The sequence below is a fragment of the Oryctolagus cuniculus genome, chromosome 6, assembly GCF_964237555.1.
Source record: "Oryctolagus cuniculus chromosome 6, mOryCun1.1, whole genome shotgun sequence".
Lineage (NCBI taxonomy): Eukaryota > Metazoa > Chordata > Mammalia > Lagomorpha > Leporidae > Oryctolagus > Oryctolagus cuniculus.
In genome coordinates, this window is record NC_091437.1 from 151,009,438 (window position 1) to 151,025,990 (window position 16,553).

Below are 16,553 nucleotides of genomic sequence, written 5' to 3' on the forward strand. Positions count from 1 at the left end.
TCCAGTCACTGTGGTGACCTGAAAGAAATGACCAAGTTCTAGAACGATCGTGTCTTTCATGAGTGTCAAGAAAGCCCCGAGATGAGTGAAAAATAGAAGCAAAACTCCAGGGAAAAAAACTAGTGAGAGTTCAAAAAAAAAACACACTCAGGCTTTGTGTGCTGCTCGGTGAGCTGAGAGCCACAGTTCTTCCTGGTGCCACCTTAGCCATGGGCAGGTGCTCCCCCGCTTACAGTGGGGTGATGGCCCCAGAAACCCATTGTCACTTTTTTTAAAAAAGATTTATTTATTTATTTATTTGATAGGTAGAGTTACAGACAGTGAGAGGGAGAGACAGAGAGAAAGGTCTTCCTTCCGTTGGTTCACTCTCTAAATGGCCACAATGGCCGGAGCTGTGCCGATCTGAAGCCAGGAGCCAGCAGTTTCTTCTGGGTCTCCCATGCTGGTGCAGGGGCCCAAGGATCTGGGTCATCCTCCACTGCCTTCCTGAGCCACAGCAGAGAGCTGGATTGGAAGAGGAGCAGCTGGGACGAGAACTGGTGCCCATATGGGATGCCGGCGCCACAGGCGGAGGATTAACTTCCTGCGCCAAGGTGCGGCCCCCCATTGTCACTTGAATATATCCTAAGCTCAGAACCCATTTAGTGAGCTTAGCCAAGCCTCTCTGAACTGTGCCCAGGACACACCCATTGACCTCCAATTGGTCAAAATCATCAAACACACAGCTGCTCTTGTGATAAAGGGATGAACATCGCATGTCATTTGTTGACTCCTTGTATGCAGAAAACTCTGGTTACCCCGGTGGTGTCTCCCGTGGTGCCAGTGGGGCCGATCCGGAGCTGGGCTCGCTGCCTCCGCCTGGCATCACCAGGGAGGATGGGTCCACACATCATGAGCCTCAGGAAACACAAACATTTGAAGTGGAAGTGCATGGCTTTCTCACCATCGTAAAGTGGGAAAAAAAATCATTCAATGGAACCATCGTAAGTTGGGGACCTTCAACACAGGTTCCGCCTCTCGGGCCCTGACCAAGGCGCTGGGCACCGGAAGACGCCTGACTGAGAGAGAATCAGGGTCTGGCAGTGGGGCTGAGGCACGGACGGACCAGCGTGCAGGGAAATCTTGAAGCACGCTGAACCGTGGCTGCTACGTGCTGCTCTTTGGCACGGGTATCATTTTTACTCTGCTCCTCCTGAGAGAGCCAATAAGGAAGCAGGTGCCACGCAAGAGGCTTCTGAAGGAAGCGCTTCCGCTGTTCTAAATCGGAACATCAGAGGTCTGGTCCCCAGAGCAGCGAAGAACCCCAGGGGCCAGCCAGGATCGCCTAAGTCCTTGTCGACAGGCACACACTTGCCCAGCACCCAGGAGCATGAGCTGTTGTAGGCTCGCGGCCAAGTCCCTCTTCCTTCCCTTGGGGCCAACCTGCATCTAATGACCGACTGACCAGGTCACACGGGCCAGTTCTGTAGGCTGGGGTCTCTATTAGCCACATTGTCCTATCAGCATCTGTCCATCATTCCCCCCCCCCACCCCCATGGAGATTCCCTAGAGCACTCTGAGCTCACCTCCCACATACAGATCTCCATGTCAGGAACGGTTTCCAAGGAACCCGACACAAGACAAATCAGCATTTCAGAATGGCTGCCCACACTCCACATCTCCTCCATTATGGCTCCCACAGGTGCTGTGGGCTAGCCTGGGAACCCCTAGGCCTGACAGCATGCACTCAGGAGAATGTGTGCAGAGGTCAGAGGGCCACACCACTGACCTTTTTTTTTTTTTTTTTTTTTTTTTTTTTTTTTTTGACAGGCAGAGTGGACAGTGAGAGAGACAGAGAGAAAGGTCTTCCTTTTTGCCGTTGGTTCACCCTCCAATGGCTGCCGCAGCCAGCGTGCTGCAGCCAGCGCACCGCGCTGATCCGATGGCAGGAGCCAGGTACTTATCATGGTCTCCCATGGGGTGCAGGGCCCAATCACTTGAGCCATCCTCCACTGCACTCCCTGGCCACAGCAGAGAGCTGGCCTGGAAGAGGGGCAACTGGGACAGAATCCGGCACCCCGACCGGGACTAGAACCCGGTGTGCCAGCGCTGCAAGGCGGAGGATTAGCCTAGTGAGCCGCGGCGCCGGCCCACACCACTGACTTCTAATGGGCTTTGAGGACTGCAGGAGTCGAGGCCGTCGCTAGCCCACGGGGAGAGGTGGACCGAGGGATTTCTAGGCTGAAGAGCTCTCGTTCTTTCTGGAAACCGACCCAGCACTTGGCAGCCTTTGTCTTGGAGAAGTTCTTCCTTCTTTCAAAATCGGAATCGCTCCTCTGTGATGTGTCCCCATTTCCTCTCTCCTTTCCCTTCGTGGAGCTGTGTTTTTGCCCAGAAAGAAAGTTAAAAGGAAACAGAGGCATATGGTTTTCCTATTAAGTCTGACGCCCACATTCGAGGAGAGCCGGAGGAAAGCATTCAAATGAGGGCAACGGAAATACATTTGCATGGTGCGTCAACCTTTGAAACCGAGCTCTTCACAGACGGCCAAAACAACGGGGGCTCCCTTTGGTCCAGTTTATTAAATTTTTGCAATGCTAAGATTATATTGGAGACTCTGACTCAGAGGCTGGGTGGGACAGGAGAGCCCTGGATTCGGTCTTGACTACACACATTCGAAACGTGCTTCCGCCCCGACCGTGTGACCCTGGGGAGCGGTCTGTCCTTCTGCAGCCTTGGCCTCCCTTACTACACAGCGGGGGGCACCAGCTGTGCCACGTGTGCCTAGACTACCGGTTCGCTGGGAGAACTGAGTCGAGGGTATGGAAAAAGGTCAGTAAATCATAGAGCGCTGTGGTGGTAGTGGTAATCCTGATTGAATTCCGGCACAGTTCCACGAGCAAGTTACCCAGGTACAAAATCTCATTGCATTTTGTTTCCGAGAAATCAACCAACTGGTAAGAAAACACTTGAGGGAATGCAAAGGACCCCGAAGTGTCAAGCAGTTCTGAAAAAGAACAAGGCTGGAAGACGAACACCACCTGATGGGAAGTCCTATTATAAAGCTACGACTGTCAAGACGGTGTGGTATTGGATAGAGATGGATGAGTGGGACAGAACAGAGTTCGGAAGCAGATCTACACCTACGTGGACAACTGTGTTTTACAAAAGTGCAAAGCAATTACAGGGAGAAAAGCGCCTTCAACAAATGGTCCTGGAACAGCCGAATATCCGTATTCTCCAAAATGAACTTGGATCCAAGCCTTGTGTCATATACAAAATTTAACTCAAAGTGGATTATAGATCTAAATGTAAAATCTGAAACTACAGAACTTCTCTAATGAAAAACATAGTATGAACTCTTTGTAACCTTGCGTTAAGCAAAGATTTCTTATACATGACTGTCAAAGAATAACCCATGAAATAGATGAATAAATCGAACTTCGTGGAAATTTAAAATGTCTTCTGTTTAGAAAATCCCAATAAGGGAATCAGAAGGGGCCAGTGTTGTGGTGCAGCGGGTTAATCTGCCTCTTTCAATGCCTGCAATGACGTATCAAAGTATTGGTTCCAGTCTTGGCTACTCCACTTCTGAGCCAGCTTCCTGCTGACGCACCTGGGAAGGCAACAGATGATGGCGCAAGTACCTGGGCCCCTGCCATCCATGTGGGAGACCTGGATGGAGCTCCAGGTTTCTGGCTTCGACTTGACCCAGCCCTGACTGTTGCTTCCATCTGGGGAGTGAACCAGCAGATTCTTTCTGTGTCTCTCCCTCTCTCTGTCTCTATAAATCTCTGCCTTTCAAATAAATAGCTAAAAAAAAAAAAAAAAAAAAAAAAAAAAGACTGGCCATCCAACCACATAAATGCAGTCAGGAAAGCAAGCAACTGGACTTTCATTCACTGTACAAATATAAAAGGGTACCACCAGTTTGGAAAATAATTGCCAGCTTTATGTTTAGCTGTCCTGATCTAGCCATTTCCCTTTTGGGAGCTTACCCAAGAGAAGTAGTGACATACACCTTCTGTAAGGCTGTTCGTGGACGTTCATAGCAGCTCGATTTGTCATCTGACGAATGAAATAATCCAAATATCCATCAGGAGGTGAATGGTGGCAGGGGTGGGGGAGTGGGGGTGGGGGGTGTCATCACCGTAGTGCAGCAGGTGAACCACTGCTTGCAATGCCGGCAATTGCCCTTATTAAAGTGCAAGTTCGAGTCCCAGCTGCTCTGCTTCCAATCCAGCTCCCTGCTAACATGCCTGGGAAGACAACAGAGGAGGACTCAAGTGCTCTGGCCCCCTGCTGCCCATGTGGGACACCAGATGGAATTCTGGGCTTCTGGCTTTGGCCAGGCCCAACCCGGCTGCTTTGGGGGCCATTGGGAGAGTGAAGATCTCTGTTTCTGTCACTCTGCTTTTCTTTTCTTTTTCTTTCTTTTTTTTTTTTTTTTGACAGGCAGAGTGGACAGTGAGAGAGAGACAGAGAGAAAGGTCTTCCTTTGCCGTTGGTTCACCCTCCAATGGCCGCCGCGGCCGGCGCGTTGCGGCCGGCGCACCGCGCTGATCCGATGGCAGGAGCCAGGAGCCAGGTGCTTTTCCTGGTCTCCCATGGGGTGCAGGGCCCAAGCACCTGGGCCATCCTCCACTGCACTCCCTGGCCACAGCAGAAAGCTGGCCTGGAAGAGGGGCAACCGGGACAGAATCCGGCGCCCCGACTGGGACTAGAACCCAGTGTGCCGGCGCCGCTAGGCGGAGGATTAGCCTAGTGAGCCGCGGCGCCGGCCTTGTCACTCTGCTTTTCAAAGAAATAAATATTTATAAGATAGATGAATGGGGGGTTGGCACTGTGGCATAGTGGGCTAAGCCTCTGCCTGCAGTGCCACCATCCCATATGAGCACCAGTTTGAATCCTGGCTGCTCCTCTTCCGATCCTGCTCTCTGCTATGGCCTGGGAAAACAGTGGAAGATGGCCCAAGTCCTTGGGCCCCTGCACCCATGTGGGAGACCCAAAAGAAACTCCTGGCTCCTGGCTTCGGATTGATGCAGCTCCGGCCATTGAGGCCAATTGGGGAGTGAACCAGAGGATGGAAGACCTCTCTCTCTGTCTCTCCCTCTCTCTGCCTGTAACTCTACCTCTCAAATATAAAATCTTAAGAAAAAAGAAAGAAAGAAATGTAGTAGGTGTTTAAAAATAAATAAATGAATGAAAGACAGGTGACCGGGTAAACACACTGCTGTCCCAAGGCTGGGCCCCCTGGGGAGGGGGCTGGGTGTTCACTGCCCAGGATGGAGTAGCAATGTCTCCTGTGGCTCTCCATCCTAGGCTGGCCCGGTGCCACACACCTGGATCCCCTGAGACTGCCCTGGAGCAGAAGTGACAGCGGTGAGGGTCTCCAGTGTGGGTGTGGGCTCTGATCTTGCCCCTGCTTGCTGTATGGCTTGGAGCTGGTCCCTGAGCCCTCTGACCCAACAGAGAGATGAGTCTGCCCTCAACACTCCTTCCCCTGAGATTCTCTTCGACTTCCCAAACCTCTCATCAGAGCCCTGCCCAGGCTGGGCTGTGTCTGCCCAATTATCTGGCTCCTCAAAAGTCATGGACCCGCTTGTTCGCCAGTGTCCCCAGCAGCCGACACACAGTAGGAGTTTACCATGCAACTGAAACACCTACTATGTGCTGGGGGTGGGGCAGGACAACTCGTTTCCTTTTCTAACCACTCTGCAATGTGCATCTCATCATCCCCATTTCAGAGAGATGGAAACTGAGGCTGAATTGAATGACTTCAAGTTGTCTGGAGACACAGCTTTTAAGAGGTAAGGTGACAATGGAACCCAGCTCCTTAGACTCCAAAACCCACGAGCCTGCTGCCACGCTGGGCACCCCCTCCCTTCCCTGTGGCCCCTGGCAAAGAGCCCAGACAGTACTGGCTGCAGATGGGGGCCTTGTGGCCTGGAGCAAGGCGAGCCGCTCACAACCTTGGGGCTGGGGGCACAGGGCTGGGGGCTGCCTGGTGGCCTTGCGTTGGCCCAGCTGGTTCGTGCATGGGGTGCGCCGCTGCGTGACAGCCTGGCTGGCTTCTGGTAGCTTCCCACAGAAATCGGGCTTTCCGGGGCGGGATAGGACGCCGTCGCTCCTCGCTGACCCCATGGGAGGCCTCGGCCGTCAGTCCGAGTGAATTACTCAAGGGAAGTCAGAGCTCATAATTATTTGACTAATCCTCATGTGGCAACACACCGGAGGTTGTTTTCTCAGCGTGAGGCCGGGCCCGAGTGACAGCTCTTCCTGCCGCAGCCCTGCCTGCCGGTCTGTCTGCAGCCCCGGAGCAGGGCGCCTCCTTCCTGGGAAATGCAGATGGGAGGGTACAGAGCTGGCTCTCTGTGTGGGTTTCCTGGGGCTGCGAAACATCAGCCCAGGCCTGGAGCAGTCGGCAGTGCTGTGCGCTCTCCGAAGCGCTCTTGTGGCTTTGGCCGGCGCCGGGGCTTCTTGACCTGCGACAGCGCCATGCCAGTCTTCACCCCCATTTTCACACGTTCTTAGCCTCTCTGTCTCTGCTGAGGACACGCGTCCTTGGCTTTAGGAGCTATCTGCATAATTGTCTGACCATATCTGGATGAGCATATCCAGAGAGCCTGAGTCTACAAACATCCGCAAAGGCCTTCTTCCAAATTCAGTCACAGCCGCAGGCTTCCGGAGGACAGATCTGCTCCGGGAGCCCCCATTTCCCCGCTCCACCCCCAGAAGCTGCTGCTGTGCAAACCAGCCAATGGCACAGAGACTTCCCTCCTTGCTGGGACTAGTGCAGTAGTACTCAAGTTGCCCGGCTCTCTCTGCCGCCCTCCCTCTCCTCACCTCCTCCCACTTCTCTCCTCTGCTGCCGAATGATATTTCTAACCCTCAAATCACCTGCCTCAGACACTCCCCAAGGGCAAGTGCAGTCCTCAGTGTGGTGTTCAGGGCCCTGCCCAGCTGCTCAGCTTCTTGCTGGGGTTTCCACTCCCTCTCGCTGCCGCTATGAGCCTTGTGAGCAGCCCGCTGCTCTGTCACCTTGAGTGGCTTTTGCAGGTGCTCGTGGGCCTCCGTGGAGGTCTTCTCCAGCTGTTGCGTGTCTTGAGCACCGTTCACGGCCACCGCCCTTGTCACCCATCAGCGGCACTCACCAACATGCCCAGGGCCCTCTGCAATCAAGTCAGTGCTCCCGGGGTGGGGGGAGGGGTGGGTCCCTTTACCTTGGCAGCCACCATCGTGCCCAGCACACATGGACACATGGTAGGTGCTTAATAAACGCATCGAGCCGTGGCTTGGGAATGGTCGGCCACGCAGAGGCACAGATCATGTTGAGCTCATTGGTTCAATTCTTTTTTTTTTTTTTTTTTTGGAAGACAGAGTGGACAGTGAGAGAGAGACAAAGGTCTTTCTTTGCCATTGGTTCACGCTCCAATGGCCGCTGGCACGCTGCGGCTGGCGCACCGCGCTGATCCGAAGCTGGGAGCCAGGTACTTATCCTGGTCTCCCAAGCAGGTACAGGGCCCAAGCACTTGGGCCATCCTCCACTGCACTCCCTGGGCACAGCAGAGAGCTGGCCTGGAAGAGGGGCAACCGGGACAGAATCTGGCGCCCCAACCGGGACTAGAACCTGAGGTGCCGGCGCCGCAGGAGGAGGATTAGCCTAGTGAGCCGCGGCGCCGGCCTCATTGGTTCAATTCTGAAAGCAGCTCTGTGTGTGTTGTGTCGTGGGTGTGGGTGTGCACACTGTGGCACTTGAACTCAGTGGAGTGGGCTGAAAGCACTTGGTTTGTGACGTAAGACCTAACCATAGGCAGAGCTGTCTGTGGCCGGTTTTTCCTGCACAACTTAAAAAGACGACTGATGTTTGGAGGGGGGTGGGGGGGCTGGGTCTTGATTTTCTCATCTGCAAACTGGGACTGATGTTGCCTTCCTAAACACAGTGGCAAGATAACCGCAGAGCTGCCACTCAGCCCAGCCTTTCCACTGCTGAGGATACATGCCCAAAAGAAACGTGATCACGCAAACGCCCACCTGGGTGTTCACAGCAGCTTAGGCACAAGCAACAAAAGGTGGCCCCCAGCCAGGTGTCCATCAGCTGGGTGAAATGGGGTCCATCCAATTAATGCGATGCTACTTGACCTTGAAAAGGAACAACCTACTGACACACGCTACAAGGTGATGGACCTTGAAAACATCATGCTAAGTGGAAGAAGCCAGCCATAACACACCATGCGTTCCAGGAGACCATGGACACGAAATGTCCAGAGCAGGCAAATCTACAGGGACAGAAAACAGATGAATAGTTCCCACCTCCAGAACACAGGAGCTGACATTGTTTGCGGACACATACTCGTGCCCAGCGCAATACCCGGCACTTGGAAGGTGCTTGAGAGAGATTTGTGGGGGCTGGCCTCGTGGCACGGTGGGCTAAAGGGCCACGTGCAACATCAGCATCCCACAGGGGTGCCGGGCTGAGTCCTGGCTGCTCTGTTTCTGAGCCAGCTCCCTGCTGATGTGCCTGGAGACAGTAACGGAAGCTGGCCCAAATGTCTGGGCCCCTGCCACCCAAGTGGAGACCCAGATGGAGTTTCAGGCTCTTGGCTTTGCCTGGGGCCAATCCTGGTCATTGCAACCGTGTGCAGAGCGACCAGTGCATGGAAGATCTCTCTCTCTCTCTCTTTCTCTCTCTGACACTCCCTCTCTATATATATACAACTCTGCCTTTCAAATTAATCAATTCATTCTTTTTTTTTTTTTTTTTTGACAGGCAGAGTGGATAGAGAGAGAGACAGAGAGAAAGGTCTTTCTTTGCCATTGGTTCACCCTCCAATGGCCGCCACGGCTGGCGCGCTGCAGCCGGCGCACCGCGCTGATCCGATGGCAGGAGCCAGGTGCTTCTCCTGGTCTCCCATGGGGTGCAGGGCCCAAGCACTTGGGCCATCCTCCACTGCACCCCCAGGCCACAGCAGAGAGCTGGCCTGGAAGAGGGGCAACCGGGACAGAATCCGGCACCCCAACCGGGACTAGAACCCGGTGTGCCGGCACCGCTAGGTGGAGGATTAGCCTATTGAGCCGCGGCGCTGGCCAATCAATGCATTCTTTTTAAAAAGAGCCAGCTTTGAGTGAATTAAGCCAGTCCCAAAGGGACAAATATCATATGTTCTCCCTGATGGGTGACAACTAACTGAGCACCAAAGGGGAAACTTGTTGAAGTGAAATGGACACTGTGAGAAACAGTGACTTGATCAGCTCTTGTCCTGACAGTTGATATACAATGTAATACTTTATCCCTTTTAGTATTTTTTTTTTTTTGTTCTAGTACCATTGGTTGAACTCTGTAATTAACACACAATTATTCTTAGGTGTTTAAATTTTAACTGAAAAGTGATCTCTGTTAGGAATTTGGAAAACATTAAGTTGAGTGAAATAAGCCAATCCCAAAGGGACAAATACCACTTGTTCTCCTTGATAGGTGACAACTAACTGAGCACCAAAAAGGAAACCTGTTAAAGTGAAATGAACACTAGGAGAAACGGTGACTTGATCAGCCCTCACCCTGACTGTTGATGAGCAGCTTAATATCTTATCCCTCTTAGTATTTTTTTTGTTTGTTCTACTTAATACTTTTGGTTGAATACTGTAATCAATACACAATTCTTCTTAAGTGCTGAAACTTAACTGAAAAGTGATTGCTGTTAAATATAAGAGTGGGAATAAAAGAGGGAAGAGATGTGCAATTCGGGACATGCTCAAGCTGACTTACCTCAAACGGTGAGTTAGAAACATACCAGGGGATTCAACTTCAATCCCATCGAGGTGGCATGTACCAATGCCATCTCACTAGTCCCAGTGATCAATTTCTGTTCACAATTGATCGTAATGATAGGACTAAGAACCAAAGGAATCACATAAACAAGACTAGTGTCTGCAAATACTAGCTGATAGAATAAAAAAGGGAGAGAATGGTCCAACATGGGAAGTGAGATACACAGCAGACCCATAGAATGGCAAATGTCCTAACAGCACTCTGGCCTCAGAATCAGCCCTAAGGCATGCGGATCCGGCTGAAATGCCCATGAGAGTATTTCAGGCATGGAAAGCCAAGACACTCTGGGGAAAAAAAAATATCCTAAATGAAAGATCTCCACGAGTGAGATCCCAGTGGAAAGAGTGGGTCGTCAAAGAAGGAGGTACCTTTCTCTGAAGGGAGGAGAGAACTTCCACTTTGACCATGCCCTTGTCTAAATATGATCAGAGTCAGTGAACCCAGGGGGCTTCCATAGCCTTGGCAGCTCATGACAAGAGCCTAGGGTGATTACTGAGGCCATAAACAAGAGCGTCAATTTGTTAAGTCAACAACAGGAGTCACTGTGCACTTACTCCTCATGTAGGATCTTTGTCCTTAGAGTGCTGTACATTGAGATTTAATGCTATAACTAGTACTCAAACAGTATTTTTCACTTTATGTTTCTGTGTGGGAGCAAACTGTTGAAATCTTTACTTAATGTATGCTAAACTGATCTTCTGTATATAAAGAGAATCAAAAATGAATCTTGACATGAATGGAAGGGGAAAGGGAGTGGATAAGGGGAGGGTGGCGGGTTGGAGGGACGTTATGGGGGGGAAGCCATTGTAATCAATATTCTGTACTTTGGAAATATATATTCATTAAATAAAAGTTAAAAAAAAAAGAGCCAGCTTTGTGACAAAGGGGAAGAACGAAGGCAGGTGAGGAGGAGCCACAGGAGGGATGCAAGGAGCTCCCTGTGCACAGCAGGCACGTGGGGTCCTCAGGTGCCTGGGGTTCACACTCTGGGGGGCACGATGCTCACCCCTTGTCCCCCAGAGCCCCCTGGTGCGTGGCCTGCATCTCCGTCCTGCCTGTCCCTGGCCGAGCCCTCCCTGGCCCCTCCTCTGCCGTCCCCCCCCACCGCCGTGCTCAGCCTCCCTGACTTCCGGGGTTCACTCACCGCTCTGTTGCATGTGCACCGCGTGTGCTGAGCGCCACGCTTGGCACTGTGTATCTTCAGCTTCTGTGGATGATTTTCCCGAGTGGCTGCTCCTGTTTCTCCTCCCAGCGCATGCGAGTCTCCACTGCCCGTGCCTCCACCCCCTTTTCTGTCACTTCCAACATTCCAAGATGTGGCTCTGGACTCACAGAGCTGCCCATCCGTCCCCTAGGGCCTCCAGGACCGAGACTGTCCCTCTGTTCAGGCACGCAAACCCTCAAGGTGTGGCCTCCCTGCCCACCCACCCCTTTCCTCCCACTCCTTCCTCACCAAACTACCAAGGCTTCTGGAACACATGAAGTCTCCGTGCCCCTACTTATGCTGAGCCCTTGCCTAGATGACCCTTCCCAGTCTCTGCTTGCCAGCTGGCATGGCCCTCAGCTGCTGCTTCCTACAGGAAGCCTTCCCTGATCTCTACTGGGTTTACCCGGAGGTCGAGCTCTGCGCAGCCACAGTCTTCTCCATTGTCACCACAGATGAGGTCCTGGGGGTGGGGGAGTGCTCAGTGCAGACGCCTGGCCCAGAGGAGGGGGTTTCCAGGGCTTCAGGCTCTTCTCACCTCCTCCGTGGGGAGTCACTCACTCCATTAAAAGTTATTTGGGGGGGGGGGGCTGGTGCTGTGGCGCAGTGGGTTAACGCCCTGGCCTGAGGTGCCGGCATCCTATATGGGCGCTGGTTCGAGCCCTGGCTGCTCCACTTCCAATCCAGCTCTCTGCTATGGCCTGGGAAAGCAGTGGAAGATGGCCCATATTCTTGGGCCCCTGCATGTGGGAGACCTGGAGGAAGCTCCTGGTTCCTGGCTTTGGATTGGCACAGCTCTGACTGTTGCGGCCAATTGGGGAGTGAACCATCGGATGGAAGACCTCTCTCTCTCTCTCTCTCTGCCCCTCCTTCTCTCTCTGTGTAACTCTGACTTTCAAATACTGCACTACCCTAAGTCTCAGGTGACGCGGCCTGGCCCTGGGGGCGGGGCTGGGGTCTGCAGGTGCCCACTCACGCTTTGGGGGACAACAATCCTGACATTTTCGGTTGTCGCGGGACAATATCCGTGAGGCTTGGAACATTTCTAGTAAACCTATAGCGGTACATCCGTTATTCTCTGGGGTGTCTGAAAGACCACGCAGGGCCTCCCTAACCCAAATGCAACCCTCTAGGGACCCTCCTCCCAGCTCCATCGCTTAGCACCTGTCCTCGGAGGCCCTCGGGAGGCTCCATCGTCCCCAGCAAGGCCAGGTTCTCTGGGATGCATGCGGCGTCAGAGGAGCAGCTCAGCCCGTGCTGGCAGGGAACCGGTGGGCCTGGACAAGTCCTTGTGTACCACTGAGCCTGAGGACCGCGAGACAGAGCCTCTGCCTAGCCATCCCGGTCAGGGGACCCAAGGCGCCGGGAGACAGCCTCGCTGGTTGTAAGCTAATCCACACCAGCGGCTGGCGAGTGGCATTGCTGTCACCACGCACCGCGCTGGACGCATCGCCTCCAGGTTTCCTGGGAGCAGAGCAGCGGCCCGTCCCCCCACTTTGGGAAGGGAAGGGCTAACGTCCTTCTGCAGGTATTTGAAGGGCGGCCACTTGGGGGAAAGAGGTAACTCCTAGATCAGAGGACACAGGGCCTGAGTAGCTCCCAGGCAATGGACGATTACGGAGCCCCTGAGCTTGGCTTGCAGGTGCCCTCTGCTTGCTCGGCAGTGACGACGCCATGATGTCTTCGCTGGGCCCAGCAGGTGCAGTGCTCACCATGCTTACAGGGACCCAGGTCATGCGTCAGTTTTAATCGCTTTTAAAAGCCAGGGGGAAAAGGTGACAACAGAAATTCTGAAAATGTAACAATTAGACCAGCGGAGAATATATTCATCATTATATTCACGTAGTCATGAGCGTAATTTTTAACATATATGTATTTGTGTGTGTGCTTGCATATGGAGTAAACAGCCTGTCTTTGCACTGCGAGAGCAGGAGTACCCCAGACTGGACCATCTACACATAACAGGAACTTACTCCTCACAGGTCTGGAGGTTGGGAAGCTCAAGGTCAAGCCAGCAGCAAGTGGTTGCATGCAGAGGTCCTGGCCTCAGCTCCAAGATGGCGCCTGGCTGCTGTGCCCCCACGTGGCAGAAGAAAGCAGGTGCCCTGCCCGTTCTCTGCAGCCCTTCTGCAAGGGTACCCTTGCAGGGTACGAATTCTGATGCTGAGAGTGGAGTCCCAGTGATTCCTCACCACCTGAAGGCCCACCTCCCACCACACGGGGTCCCCGGTGCCCACCTCTGAACTGGGGAGGAGGGCACAGACATTCCAACCATAGCAGGGCCCATGGAGGGAACACCTGCCCAGGGTCCAGAGCGTGCATGATGAGGTCCTGACAAGGAGCAGGGCACAGGGAGCCCTGGATGTGTTCTCCTTGGGGAGATCTTGGTCTAAATAGACAGCACCAGCAGCCCCAGGCCATTGCAGCACTCCTCGCAGAAGAAGGGGCTTCCCCCAGCCCCTTGAGCTTGCCTTGGCAATGGATGTGGTGGAAGTGACATGACGTGAGTTCTGAATCCAGCCCTCAAGAAGTCCGGCACCCGAGACCACTGCGTGAACAATCCTGGGCTGGCCTGAAGGGTGAAGAGACACACGGGCTCTGGCCTGGCTGCTCTGTCACTCTGGCAACCGTCAGCCAGTCCCCCGAAGCTGATGTTGAGTCGGACCAGCTGAGATCAGCAAAAGAACCGCCCAGCTGAATCCAGATTACGTTGCTGACTCACAGAATTGTTAACTAACTAACTACTTATTGTTGTAAGCCACTGCACTTTGGGTGGCTTGTTATGCAACCTCAGCCTAATTGATGCAGCTGCCATCTGCCTTGAAGAAAGACACAAGAAGAGGCATGGGCTGACATCTCATCCTCGAATCCGAGCAGCCGGGTCTGACTAATCAACTCACCCCACGTTGTCCAACAGAAACGTAACCTTAGCCACAGTGCAAGCACACGTGGAATTTTAAATGATCAGATAGCCATTTTAAAGAATATTTTGTTTACTTATTTGAAAGAGTTACATAGAGAAATAAGGAGAGACAGAGAGAGAGAGACAGAGAGAGAGAGAGAGTTCTTCCACCTGCTGGTTCACTCCCCAGTTGGCCACAATGGCCGGAGCTGCGCCGATCAGAAGCCAGAAGCCAGGAGCCAAGAGCTTCCTCTGGGTCTCCCATGCAGGTGCAGGGGCCCAAGGACTTGGGCCATCTTCCACTGCTTTCTCAGGCCATAGCAGAGAGCTGGATCAGAAGTGGAGCAGCCAGGACTTGAACCAGCGTCCATATGGAATGCCAAGCGACAACCTTACCCACTGCACCACAGCACCAGCCCCAAATAGCCATATTTTTTAAAGTACAGGGAGCCATGGAAGATTACATTGAATCATGTATTTTATCTAACCAAGTAAATCCTAAATATTAACATTTCAACATCTGATCAACATAAAATAATTAATATCTTACATTCTTTCATTCATACTCAGTGTTTGGAACCCTGTGCATGTGTCACGCATCAGGCTGGACTTACCACATTTCCTTTCCTTTTTTTAAATGATTGATTTATTTATTTGAAAGGCACAGGTGACAGAAAAAGAGGGAGAGATGGCAGAGAGAGAGAGAGAGAGGTCTTCCATCCATCCACTGGTTCAACTCCCCACGTGCTCACAGCAGCCAGGTCTGGGTGAGGCTGGAGCCAGGAGCCAGGAACTCCAGCCTGGTCTCCCACATGAGTGGGAGGTGCCAAGTGCTTAGGCCATCACCTGTGTGTTGGCAGGAAGCGGGGTAGGAAGCGGCACTCCGGTGTAGGATGCAGGCACCAAGCAGCAGCTTAACCTGCTGTGCCGCGACCCCTGCCCCTGTTCGGGGTGCTTCTGCAAGGCTGTTTTTGGACGAGTTTGACATGTAGACCAGTTGGCTGACTAAAGCAGACTGCCCGCCATAGTCTGGGTGGGCTTCATCCCATCAGTGAAAGCCCTAAATGGAACCAAAAAGGCACATCTTTCCCGACGGGGCAGGGAATTCCTCCTGCCTGACAGCCTTGGAGCTGGGACGTCCTTTGGTTTCTGTGCTGCCTTCAGGATCAGATGGACACTTCAGCTCTTCCTGGGTCTGGGGCCAGCTGGCCTTGGCCCTGGAACCACAGCATCAGCAGCCCTGGGCTCCAGGTGCTATTGGGCCTGTCTTGGGACTTGTTGGGCTGCAGAACCACACAGACCAATTCCTTAGAATGTTGTTCTCTCTCTCTCTCTCTCTCTCTCTCACACACACACACACACACACACACACACATGGAGGGTGTCTGGGTCTCTGTTGTTGTGTGTATGTATATGCAATTAAATCCAGAGGCTGGCAGCCCCTGGTGGTGCAGCGGGTTAAGCCCTAGCCTGCAATGCTGACATCCCATATGGGAGCCGGTTCAAGTCCTGTTCCCCGCTGAGCCACCTGGGAAGACAGCAGAGGATGGCCTGAATACTTGGGACCCTGCCACCTGCGTGGGAGACCCAGATGGAGTTCCAGACTCCTCGCTTCAGCCTATCTTCAGCCATTTGGTCAGTGGACCAGTAATGGAAGTTCTCTCTCTCTGTCTCTCTGTAACTCTGCCTTTCAACTAACTAACTAACTAAGCAAATCTTAAAAAAAAAAATAAGTTTATTATAAGCCATTCCCAAAGGAACAAATACTACATGTTCTCCCTGACCTGTGATAATAGAGCCCCTGAAAGGTAGTCTAGAGCAGTGAGACTGACACTTTGAGAAGCAATGACTTTGAACAGCCCTTGTCTCGACTGTTGAGGAATGGGTTTTTTTCATACTATTTGTTGAACTCTTTACTTAACATAGTTAATCATATGTGTATAAAGTTAACTGAAAACAGAGCTTAGTAAATAAGAGTGTGAACAGGAGAGGGAGGAGGAAGAGGGGTGGGAGGGCACGTACCATGTTCCTAAAGCTGCAATTATGAAATGTATGAAGTTTGTATTCCTTAAATAAAAGGTTTCTGGGGAAAAATAAGTTTCTTTTGATGCAACATCAATTTTGAAATGCATGCATAGTTTTTGAAATAATAAGCATTTCCCGTAATATTTGTAAAGCCCCTCGTATATGCGCGCACTCTGCGGATTCTGTTAACCTCATTGAGAAGTGTTCACCTCTTGATCAGGTTCATCCGAGCCTTGAGATGGGCAGGCCCAGGAGGCTGGAAAACCTCCCAGGTAATTTGCATATACAGCCTGGGCTGGGAGCCACTATTCTAGTTACAAATTTTAACCACTGTATTTCAGAGGTTGGCAAACTGTGGCCAGTGGAAGGGAAGTGAGTTCGTGCCAAAGCTAGGCAGCGGACCGGGCTTCTGAGCTCTTGGGCCCCAAACCTTTATTCACTCAACAACAAAAAAGTGCATGGGGTTCAGGGGCCTGCCTGGGCTTGCAAAGCAAGGACTCTAGGTAGCCAGTGGCTGAGACCAAGGTCAAACAGGACAGCAAGGAAGAAAGAGGGTGAACTCGAAGAGTTAAAGGATCCGATTCTGTCCGGAAAGCTAAACTCGTGATGTTGCA